The sequence below is a fragment of the Eumetopias jubatus genome, unplaced genomic scaffold (assembly GCF_037043125.1).
Source record: "Eumetopias jubatus isolate StellerSeaLion01/CBP00866 unplaced genomic scaffold, mEumJub1_p1.0 scaffold_4, whole genome shotgun sequence".
NCBI classification, from domain to species: Eukaryota; Metazoa; Chordata; class Mammalia; order Carnivora; family Otariidae; genus Eumetopias; species Eumetopias jubatus.
Window position 1 is genome coordinate 71,744,567 of NW_028274810.1, and position 12,178 is coordinate 71,756,744.

A 12,178-nucleotide genomic window follows, 5' to 3' on the forward strand; every position below is an offset into this window, starting at 1 on the left:
ACTTTTTAATTTCCCATCACCACTGGTTTGGTTGAGGGCATTGAGAACTTTTAGATTAAATTAGACCTGTGGCCTCCTGAATGGCCTCTCTGTTCTAGATTCTCCTCATCAAGGCCATCTTCTTTGGTCATCATTTCTCTGTATCATTCCACTACTCCAAGGCCAGTTTTGCAGTGCTAATACTCAACTCCTCTCCCTGTTTTCAGAATCTTCCATACCCTGAATCCAATCATGGCCCCACTTTTAGTTATACTGGAAAAGTTCTGTGTAACATATTCTAAAAGTTCTAATATATAGCTCCTCCGTAGTTCCTCCATGCCAGAAAGCAACAACAAACTTCCCACTCATACAAAGTAATATAAGAGAAAGCTGCAGGTTAGGAGTTCAGTGAGTTCTTCTGGGCTGAAGCTCCTGGAGCATATATTTCATAGCCTCAGAGCTAAAAGCCTTGCATAGTGAGGCTTCATGACTCTGCAACTATGCTCATTTACTTTGGGGTTTTGTTTTGGGTGCCGAGGTTTTTTGATCTCACCTGTGGCACTAATGGCTTTGGAGCTCTCATTAGTAATGAATAGCTACATTTTTGAGTGTTATGTGCCAGTCTCTGTGTTCCAGATTATACTGACATTTTTTCACTTAATTCTCATAACAACCCTATAAGGTAATTGTGTGTTTACTGCAAAGAAACAGAGATAGCTCTGGTTACTTCTGGATACAGAATAAAATTATAGAAAACTGTCTCTGCCATGACATGGTCACACTTTCTGAAGTATAGGAATGTTGCACTATTGGTCTAAAGCTACTGGTCCAAACTGTTGTGACCAGGGTCACATGATACAACACATGGCAACTTGGGGACTACTACTAGACTCTTTACTCAGAAGGGATTGCAGTCACGGACTCCCTTCCAAGGTAAGATTTTGGCACCTTCATATTTTTAGATGAGAAAACTGAGCTCAGAAGAGTTAAGTATTTTATTCAAGATCACACATGGTGGTTCTTCCCATGGAACAGCAATATGTTTGACCCCAAATCAAGCATCCCTCTGCAACATCTCCCTCAATTCTATCTTGTTATGTACTTATTTTTCTCTAAAGTGCATGTTTTTAAATTTAAAATCAGCCTTCCTCAGTGAATCAGTTTCATCTGAGGCCTGAATCTCATGAAGTAATTTCTGTCATACTCATGGGATTGTGCCATGGACTTGCGCTTGGCCTTTGAGGCAAAGGTAGGTGAGAAGAAGTTAACACAGCTGGCTCCCAGTGCTTTTAATGCATTTGTCATATACTTAGGTTCATTATGAAAAGCTCTTGCTTCTGACATTTTCGTATCTAAGAAATTGCTATTTCAGTCTTCTAAAAAATCCTCAGGATTCTGCAAAGACGGTGGTTCTCAAACTTCTCAAAATTACCGAGAGTACTTATTTAACAGGTTGCTGGGCCCTGTCCCCAGAGTTTCTAATTCAGTAGGTTGGAGTAGGGCCTGATAATTTGTATTTCTAACAAATTTCTAAGGAATGCTGTTCCAGAGACCACAATTTGAGAACCAGTGCACTAAGAGAAGCCTTATTGGGTCAGACACTAGACTATGGTGCATGCATGCTTCCCCTTACTACTCTGAGGGTTCCTTATTGTTCACAAGGCCTGCTCACTTGGGAGGGCCTAGGCAGGGTTTCTAGGAATTTAGAAGAGTGGACTCACTACATGCAGATCCTGAACCAGAGAAGATAGATGCAGTCAGACATGAAGTTTTCCCATCTCCCCATATCTGTACACATATGCTTTGCTTTATATTCTGTTAAAATCTATGAAGTATCTCTGCTCCTATAAAAGGGCAATTCTTACATATTTGCTCTGGGTCCTGTGCCATCTCCTTTTCTCAAGAATTTTGCTTCTGCAATTATCTCCTTTCTCTGGCATTATTAGTTTCTCCCTCTCTACTGGACCAATTCGATCAGCATACAAAAATGCTCTAATACCTTCAATCTAAAAAAAAAGTGTCTTTGATGTTCCCATCCTCCTCCAATTATTACCACATTTCTGTTCTTTCCTTCAAAGCAATATTTCTTTTTTTTAGTTTTTTATTTAAATTCCAGTTGGTTAACATACAGTGTAATATTAGTTTCAGATGTATAATATAGTGATTCAGCACTTCCATATAGCACTTGGCACTCATCACAAGTGCACTCCTTAATCCCCATCATCTATTTAACCCACCCCGCTACCCACCTCCATTCTGGTAACCATCAGTTTGTTCTCTGTAGTTAAAAGTCTGTTACTTGGTTTGCCTCTCTCTTTTTCTCCCCTTGCTTGTTTGTTTTGTTTCTTAAATTCCACATCTGAGTAAACTTACATGGTATTTGTCTTTCTTGACTTATTTCACTAAGCATTACACTCTCTAGCTCCATCTGTGTCATTGTGAATGGCAAGATTTTATTCTTTTTTGTGGCTGAATAATATTCCATTGTATATACATACCACATATTCTTTATCCATTTATCAGTCAGTGGACATTTGGGCTCTCTCCATAGATTGGCTATTGTTGATAATGCTGCTGTAAACATCGGGGTGCATGTATCCCATTGAATTAGTATTCTTGTATTCTTTGGGTAAATACCTAGTAGTGCAATTGCTGGATCATAGGGTAGTTCTATTTTTAACTTTTTGAGGAATCTCCATACTGTTTTCCACAGTGGCTACAACAGTTTGCATTCCTACCAACAGTGTAAGAGGGTTTTCCTTTCTCTGCATCCTTACCAACGTCTCTTGTTTCTTGCGTTTTTGATTTAAGCTATTCTGACAGGTGTTAGGTGATATCTCATTATAGTTTTGATTTGCATTTCCCTGATGATGAGTGATGTGGGACATCTTATCATGTGTCTGTTGGCCTTCTGTATGTCTGCTTTGGAAAATGTCTGTTCACGTCTTCTGCCCATTTTTTAACTGGATTATTCAGTTTTTGGGTGTTGAGTTTTATAACTTTGTTCTTTATATATTTTGGATACTAATCCTTTATCAGATACGTCATTTGCAAATATCTTCTCCCATTCTATAGGTTGCCTTTTTTGTTGATTGTTTCCTTCGCTGTACAGAAGTCAAAGCAATATTTCTTGAAAAACTTGTCTGTAGTCATCCTTTTCCCTTTGCTCACCTCCATTCTATCTTGAGCCCACTATAAATGAGCTTCCATTGCTCATTTCTGCCACTTTATTGTAGTTGTTGTCAAAATCACCAGTGACTTCAGTATTGTTAAATACAGTGGTTACTTCTCTGTTGTTATCTTATTTGATCTCTTAGTAATTTTCAATAAAATTGACTATGCCCTTCTTGAAACTTATTCTCTTGGCTTCTATAACCCCATCTTCCTGTTTTTCTTCCTATATTCCTGGCTGCTTTCTCTCAGTCTATTTTGCAGGACTCTTCTGCCTTTCTTCAATCCTTTTGAATATTGAGTACTCCATAGTACCCACTGCCCTGTCTACATTCTCTACCTAAGTGATCATATTCAGGCACATGGGTGGGTTTTTTTTTTTTTGAGATTTATTTATTTATTTGAGAGACAGTGAGAGTGGGGGGGAGGGGCAGAGGGAGAGAATCTTCAAGCAGACTCCCCACTGAGCATAGGCCAGTGAAGGGCTCGATCCCACAACCCATGAGATCATGACCTGAGCCAAAACCAAAAGTCAGACACCCAAATGACTGAGCCACCCAGGTGCCCCTAAGTGCCATGGTTTTAAATACATTCTAGATATAGGTAATTCACAAATTTGTATCTCTAGCCCTGACCTTTCTCCTCAGTGTCCACCTACCCACCACTTCTAAGAAACATCTCAAGTTTAATAAGACCATCATTGAACTCTTAATTTTCCTGCCAGAGTCTGATTTTCCCCTTGTTGTCCCCATCTCTGTATCAGCACCAAGATGTATCTAGTGGCTCAAAAAGAAAATCTAAGAGTCCTACTTGGTTCCCTGTTTTCTACCTTCTGTAGCCAGCCCAAGACCATTGACTCCCCGAGCTGGAAGACTGAATGAGATAATGTATATAAAATGTTAAACACAATGCCTGGCCCATAAAAAGAAATAAATTATAGCTATTATTTTACTATTATATTTACTATATAATAATTATGTGATTTTTTAATTTCCATAGTAGCTAACCTTTGGTTAGAGTTTTTGACACTTTTTTTAAGTTGCTGGAAAATATGCTTTTGGATACTGGTAACACAGTCCCATGAATGCTATTATATGCAAGCAACTGCAGAATTTTTTGCTTTGGCTCTTTCTTAGGGATGTGATAGTCTCTGAATGTTTTTGAAACAAATTCATTAGGACTTAATAAGACAGAAAACTCATTTTTAACTTTCCAGTGAAGGTTCATGTACTCACTTTCTAGGGATCCCCTTTTTAATATATATTTATATATTATATTATATATAAATATATATTAAAATATATTTATAAGTGAATGTCTAGGAAATAGGAACTCTTTGATGACTTGAGTTAGCACCCTGTTTCTTTACTTCTTTTTTTTTAAGATTTTTTTTTTTTTTTTTTGACAGAGAGAGACACAGTGAGAGAAGGAACACAAGCAGAGGGAACGGGAGAGGGAGAAGCAGGCTTCCCACTGAGCACGGAGCCCAATGCGGGGCTCGATCCCAGGACCCTGGGATCATGACCTGAGCTGAAGGCAGACGCTTAACAACTGAGCCACCCAGGCACCCCTGTTTCTTTACTTCTTAAGCCTCTCTCAGCTCACTTGATCTGTTTTCCATTCCTATTATCTTATTGATTTTGCCATTCATAATGTCATTAGAGTCCCTGTAGTTGCTAAATTTAATGGCTTTTTGGGGGTTCTTATTCTACTTGTGAAGGTTAAATGTGAAAATCTTTGACTTCAGTATAAATGAAAAACACTTTGTAAACTGTAAAGTAAATGTGTGTTACTAATATTGACATTCTGCTACATTAGACATTGCTAATTGGCTTGTGTGTCACTGATTTCTCCTGGGTTTTTTCTCTCTCTTATTTTTCTTTCTCTTTTGCTTATTCTTCCTTCTCTGCTCATGACTTAAATGTTTCCTCAAAATTCTGTTTTTCGCACTCCTCTCATCCTAAATGATCACGTTTTCATCATTTTTGTTCCTTGGTAGGTGGGGCCATATCCCTCCCTACATTAATTTTAGAAGAACCAGCAAACTGTGTAACACAGATACCATTGGGGAGCTACAGTATGAAGAAAAAACTTCTTTCTTATTACGTTTATACAGGACTTTAGGATTCTTAAATCCTAAAAGTAGAGAGGGGTGCCTGGGTGGCCCAGTTCGTTAAGCGTCTGCCTTCAGCTTGGGTCATGATCCTGGGGTCCTGGGACCAAGCCCCCCACATCCTGGGGTCCTGGGTTCAGGCCCCACATCCGGCTCCCTCTTCAGCAGGCAGCCTGCTTCTCCCTCTCCTGATCCCCCTGCTTGTGCTCTCTCTCTCTGTCAAATAAATAAATAAAATATTTAAAAAAAAGATTTTATTTATTTATTTGACAGAGAGAGAGACAGCGAGAGCAGGAACACAACTGTTCTTTCTTGATTTTTACATTCTAGATATTATCTTTTATCTTCCTACAATGAAAGATGAGGATTTACCTCTCTAAGGATCAAACCCTTAGTATTCTTTCCCAGATAGGGCTTCTTCTTTTCAATATAGATAGGCTAAGAAGGTTGCAAATATTTAAGTTCTGCTTCCTTTTTAACAATCCCATCTTTAAATTATTTCTCTCTTCTCACATTTTACTATAAGTAGTCAAGAGGAACCAGGCTACTCTTTCAATACTTCACTTAGATATTTCCTCAGCTAATTTCATTACTCAAAAGTTCTACCTTCTGCTAGGGCATGAACACAGTTTAGCCAAGTGCTTTGCCACTATATAACAAGGAACACCTTTCCAACAGTTTCCACTAACGTTCCTCATTTCCATCTGAGACCTCATCAGAATGGCCTTTACCTTCCATATTTCTACCAACACTCTGTTCAGGATTACTAAGGAGATTAAGACTTTACAAGTCTTCTCTTTTCTTTCTGGGACCTCACCAAAATCATCTTTAAAGGTCTGGTCACAGCAGCATAGGCTTTTTTAGCATGCAATTCAAGATTCTTCCAGCCTCTACCCTTCACTCAGTTCCAAAGCTGCTTTCACACTTTCAGGTATTTGTTATAGCAGCACCCCACTTCTTGTACTAATTTCTGTCTTAGTCTGTTTGGGGTGCTACAAAAGAATACCATAGACCAGGTGACTTACAAGCAAAAGAAATTTATTTCTCACAGTTCTGGAGGCTGGGTAGTCCCAAGATCAACTGATCAGTAGATTTGGTGTCAAGCGAGGGCCCACTTCCAAGCTTACGGGTAGCCATCTTTTTTTTTTTTAAAGATTTTATTTATTTATTTATTTATTTATTTATTTATTTATTTATTTATTTGAGAGAGAGAGCGAGAGAGAGGGAGAGAGAGAGAAACAGCATGAGAGGGGAGAGGGCCAGAGGGAGAAGCAAGCTCCCCGATGAGCCAGGAGTCCGATGCGGGACTCGATCCCAGAACTCCGGGATCATGACCTGAGCCGAAGGCAGTCGCTTAACCAACTGAGCCACCCAGGTGCCCCCAGATAGCCATCTTTTCACCGCGTCCTCCCATGGCTGAAAGAACAAGAGTTCTCATGAGAGGTCTCATTCTCATTGAGTCTACAGCTCCCAATACATACATACACACATATATACATACCATGAACTTTTCCCTCCTTCTCTCAAATCATGGTATTACGATTTGAGGTTAGATCAAAATTAAATGTTTACATTATTATTTTTTAAAAGATTTTATTTATTTGTTTGAAAGAGAGAAAGTGAGTGAGAGAGCATGAGCGGGGAGGTGGGGGGAGAAGCAGGCTCCCCTGCTGAGCAGGGAGCCCGACATGGGCCTCCATCCTCCTAGGATCATGACCTGAGCCAAAGGCAGTTGCTCAACTGACTGAGCCACCCAGGCACCCCAAATGTTTACATTATTATGACTAAATAAATATTTGTAGCACAGTCATATAGTATACTAACACTACACTTACTTTGTTACACAACTTTTTTCCCCCTTCAGGAATTAATAATTACTTTTATTTGTTTATTGTTTGAGTTTTAGGGAGATTGTAGATTTTTCTGATTTTTGTTATCATTAATTTACCCCCAAATTGTCTACCAGTAATTTAAAATCTTCATATAATATATTTGATCACATCAAATAATCTATCAATTTTATTAGCTTGTTAGAGACATTTCTTCTAGAACCATCTATTTTCCTATCCCTGGTTTAGAATGTTTGCTTTCTAAACCTGCTGCAGAGTCATCATGTAGATACTGCTCTTTACTATCATTCTAGGACTTCTCCTTTTCTTTCTCCTATGTGGACCCCCTGTTTTCTGAATGCAACATTTTCCTCTCTGTGGATTTACTTTCTTGCTTTGGTGGAGTACATTTTCCAGTAGCTTCCTCAGATAAGGGTACATGGAAGATGAATTTTCCATAATTGATAAATTTTGCATTGCTGAATTTTACCCTCACTTTTGATCAGTACTTTGATAGGTGTATAATTCTAGGTTGGAAAACTTGTCCTTTTCCCTTAGAATTTTGAAGACATTTCTCCATGGTCCTCCAGCTTCCACTTGTCATTGTGAAGTACCAGGCCATTCTGGTTCAGGAGAATGTCATGTCTTTTCTCTGTGGAATCATATGTTTTCTCTTTGTCATCCTTAATCTGAAATTTCACACTGATATCACTTACTGTTGGTCTTCTAAATGTTTTTTAAATCTAATCTGCTTGGAGAAGTTAAGATGGAGGAGTGGTAGTGGGACCTTGGGCTTGCCTTGTCCCTGGAACATAGCTAGATCAACATCAAATAACTTTGAACAATTAGGAAATTGATCTGAGGATTAAGAAAACAGTCTGCACAATTGGGAGAGAACGTGGCAGATGCAAGGTTTGGACACGTGAATTGGGGGAGAGAAAAGCCAAAGTGCTGTGGTGGGGAGGGAGCCTATTCAGGGAGAGAGGGCGTGAGAGGGAGAGAGACCAACGAGTCAGGTTACCACAAGACAGCAAGATGCCATGTGTGGGGATCCCCTGGGTTGCACCGGGAGAGAACGTTCCCGTTCCTGGAGTACATTTGGAAGAGGGTATATTGCCTCTCCAAGGACAAAAACCTGCCAGGCATCATGGAGCGGCCATTCAACACCAGGGGACAGAGGTGGGCACAGAGGGCAGATAACCTGGTTGCAGCTTTTGGCAGTGCTTCACCATAGACTCCAGGCACCTGCACAGCCATGGGACTGCTTTTCTGGGACTGAACAGTGCTGGCCACAGTGCTGTGAGGCTCTCCTCCGAGGGAGGGGAGTGTTCCACACCTTGCTGAGTCCTTTAAGATCTGGAGTTTTGAATCCCAGCCTTCAGCCAGAAATAAAACACAAGAGAACTGTGGTGCTGGGATCTGACAAATGCCTGGGACACAGGAGGGGAGATTGTTAGCTTTTCTGTGAGGGCCTCCTGAACTGTGGTGGCCTCAAGTTCCACTCCCTGGGGGACAAGAAGGCAGGGTGATGCCATCTTCCACTCTTAATTCCAACCCTCTCACCAGCTCTGTCAGACTTCAGAGAGAAACACAGATCCCCCAGGGGAGGCTGGAGTTCCTTACACCAAACCCCTCCACCCTGCGCCTGGCAGGGGCATCTTTACTAGGGCAGGTCTGACTGTGAGGCAGCACAGTGGGCCTCTCCCCTAGGGGACCAACACAGGCCCCCTGTATGTACCAAGTCTGTTGATCATAGAGTGCTCCAAAGCATCAACTTCATTTCTGGTATAGGACAAGGCCATTTTTTTTTTCCTTTTGGAATCAGGCTTATGGTTTTTTGTTCATTTGTTGGTTGGTTGGTTTCTTTTTCTCATCTTTTGGATCAGGCTTCTTTCTTTTCTTTTCTTTTTTTTTTTTTTCATTTCTTTTTCTTTTTTTTTTTCTTTTTAGAGAGGGGGAGGGAGGAAGGACAGAAGGAGAGGGAGAGAGGGAATCCTAAGCAGGCTCCATGCACAGCACAGAGCCCACACTGGGCTTGATCTCATGACCCTGAGGTCATGACTTGAGCCAAAATCAAGAACCCAACCCTTAACTGACTGAGCCACCCAGGCGCCCCTCCTTCTTTCTTTCTTTTTCTTTGGAATCAGGCTTATAGTTTTTTGTCTCTTTGCTATTTTTGTTCCTTTTCCTTTTCTCTTTTCTTGGATCAGGCTTTTCTTTTTTTTGCCCCAGCCTTATCTTAAGAAACAAATCAAAGCACACCTAATTAAAGGTCCAGACACTCCCCACTGCAAGCAAGGAGGAACTCTGCAGAGGACTGACCTGTGTGAAAGAGCAAACAAAACACAACAGCAGAGTGCACATAGCATACACCAGAAACACTTCCTGAAGTGCCAGGCCCCAGACAGTGTATGACCCCTTAATACTCTTACTCTTAATATAGTATTACTCTCAGGAGCAAGAAATGTAACAAGCTTTCATAACACACAAAAGACAGACACCTAGACATAATGACAAGATGGAGGAATTCTCCCCAGAAGAAAGATCAAGAAGAAATCACAGCCAGGGATTTGCTCAAAACAGATCTAAGCAATGTATCTGAACAAGAATTTAGAAAAACAGTCATGAGAATACTAGCTGGGGCTTGAAAGAACCATAGAAAACACCAGAGATACACTGAGATACTCTGAAACACTTGTTTCAGAGATAAAAGACTTAAAAACTAGTCAGGCCAAAATAAAAAATGCTATAACTGAGATGCAAAACCAACTAGATGTAAAAGACAAAATTATGGAAAATAATGAAGCTGAAAAGAGGAGGGAAAGAAAACTATTAGAGCACAAATATAGACTTAGGGAATTCAGTGATTTCACAAAGCATAGTAATCGGTGTCATAGGAGTCCCAGAAGACAAAGAGCAGGAAAGGGAGCAGAAGGTTTATTTGAACAAATTATAGCTGAGAACGGCCTAATCTGGAAAGGAAACAGGCATTCAAGGCCAAGAGGCACAGATATGTCAACACCAAGACATATCAGAGAGAAACTTGCAAAATATCCAGATAGAGAATTCTGAAAGCAGCTAGGGGTAAAAGGTCCTTAACTTACAAGGGTAGATGCATAAGGCTGGTAGCAGACCTGTCCACATAAGCTTGGCAGACCAGAAGAGAGTGGCATGTTATATTCAACATGCTAAGTGGGAAAAATATGCAGCCAAGAATACTTTATCCAGCAAGGCTGTCATTCAAAATAGGAGAGAGAAAAAGTTTCCAAGACAAGCAAAAAAACTAAAGGAGTTCATGAACATTAAATAAGCTGTGTAAGAAATATTAAAGGGGCTCCCCTTTGAGCAGGAAAGAGAGACCAAAAGCCAAAAAGACTAAAAAGGAACAATCTACAGGAACAGTGCCTTTACAGGAAATACAATGGCACTAAATTCATATCTATCAATAATTACTGTCAATGTAAATGGACTAAATGCTCCAATCAAAACACATATGGTATCAGAATACATTAAAAAAAAAAAACAAGACCCATCGATATACTGCTTACAAGAGACTCATTTTATTTTTTTTAATTTTTTTTTTATTATGTTCAGTTAGCAAGAGACTCATTTTAGACCCAAAGACACCTCTAAATTGAAAGTGAGTTGGTGGAGAACAGTCTATTATGCTAATGGACATCAAAAGAAATCTGAAGTAGCCATCCTTATATCAGACAAATTAGATTTTATAACAAAGACTGTAATAAGAGATGGAGAAGGGCACTATATCATAATAAAGGGGTCTATCCAACAAGAAGATCTAACAATTTTAAATATTTATGCCCCCAACTTGGAAGCATATGCTCTCAACTTGGGAGCTAAATGTATAAATCAATTAGTAACAAACTTAAACTCATTGATAATAATACAATAATCAGGATACCTGGGTGGCTCAGTCAGTTAAGTGTCTGCCTTTGGCTCAGGTCATGATCCCAAGGTCCTGGGATTAAGTCCCACATCAGGCTCCTTGCTCAGCAGGGAGCCTGCTTCTCCCCCCTGCTTGTGCTCTCTCTCTCTTTCAGACAAATAAATAAATAAAATCTTAAAAAAAAAAAGACATTTAAAAAAATAATAGTAGGGACTTTAATACCCCACTCACAGCAGAATGTACATTCTTTTCAAGTGCACTTGGAACATTCTCCAAAATAGATCACATACTGGGTCACAGATCAGGCCTCAACTGGTACAAAAAGATTGAGATCACACCATGCATATTTTCAGACCACAACACTGTGAAATTTGAAGTCAATTACAAGAAAAAATTTGGAAGGACCACAAAATACATGGAGGTTAAAGAATATCCTACTAAAGAATGGATTAACCAGGAAATTAAAGAAATTTAAAAATACATGGAAGCAAATGAAAATGAAAACATGACAGTCCAAAACCTTTGGGATGCAGCAAGAGGGAAGTATATAGCAATACAGGCTTTCCTTAAGAAGCAAGAAAAGTCTCCAAATACACAATTTAACCTTATACCTACAGGAGCTGGAAAAAGAACAGCAAATAAAGCCTAAAACCAGCAGAAGAAGGGAAATAAGAGAGCAGAATTAAATTATATAGAAAATTTTTTAAAAAACAGAACAGATCAACAAGAGCTGGTTCTTTGAAAGAATTAACAAGATTGATAAACCCCTAGCCAGACTCATCAAAAGAAAAGAAAAAGGACCCACATAAAATCATGAATGAAGGAGGAGAAATCACAACCAACACTGCAGAAATACAAACAACTATAAAGAGAATATTATGAACAATTTTATGCCAACAAGTTAGGCAATCTGGAAGAAATGGATAAATTCCTAGAAACATATAAACTACCAAAACTGAAACAGGAAGAAAGAAAAATCTGAACAGACCCATAACCAGCAAAGAAATTGAATCAGTAATCAAAAACCTCCCAACAGGGCACCTGGGTGGCTCAGTTGGTTAAGTGACTGCTTTCAGCTCAGGTCATGATCCCGGAGTCCTGGGATCGAGTCCCACATCGGGCTCCTGGCTCAGCGGGGAGCCTGCTTCTCCCTCTGACCCTCTCCCCTCTCACGCTGTT

The 12,178-nt window shown here is 39.7% G+C and overlaps 1 protein-coding gene across 1 annotated transcript in view; it reads left to right on the plus strand.

The window, feature by feature from the left end:
• Nucleotides 1-12,178, plus strand: part of ZSWIM5 (zinc finger SWIM-type containing 5) — a 214,732-nt gene that overhangs the window by 148,649 nt on the left and 53,905 nt on the right. The gene's annotated exons all lie outside the window — the stretch shown is intronic.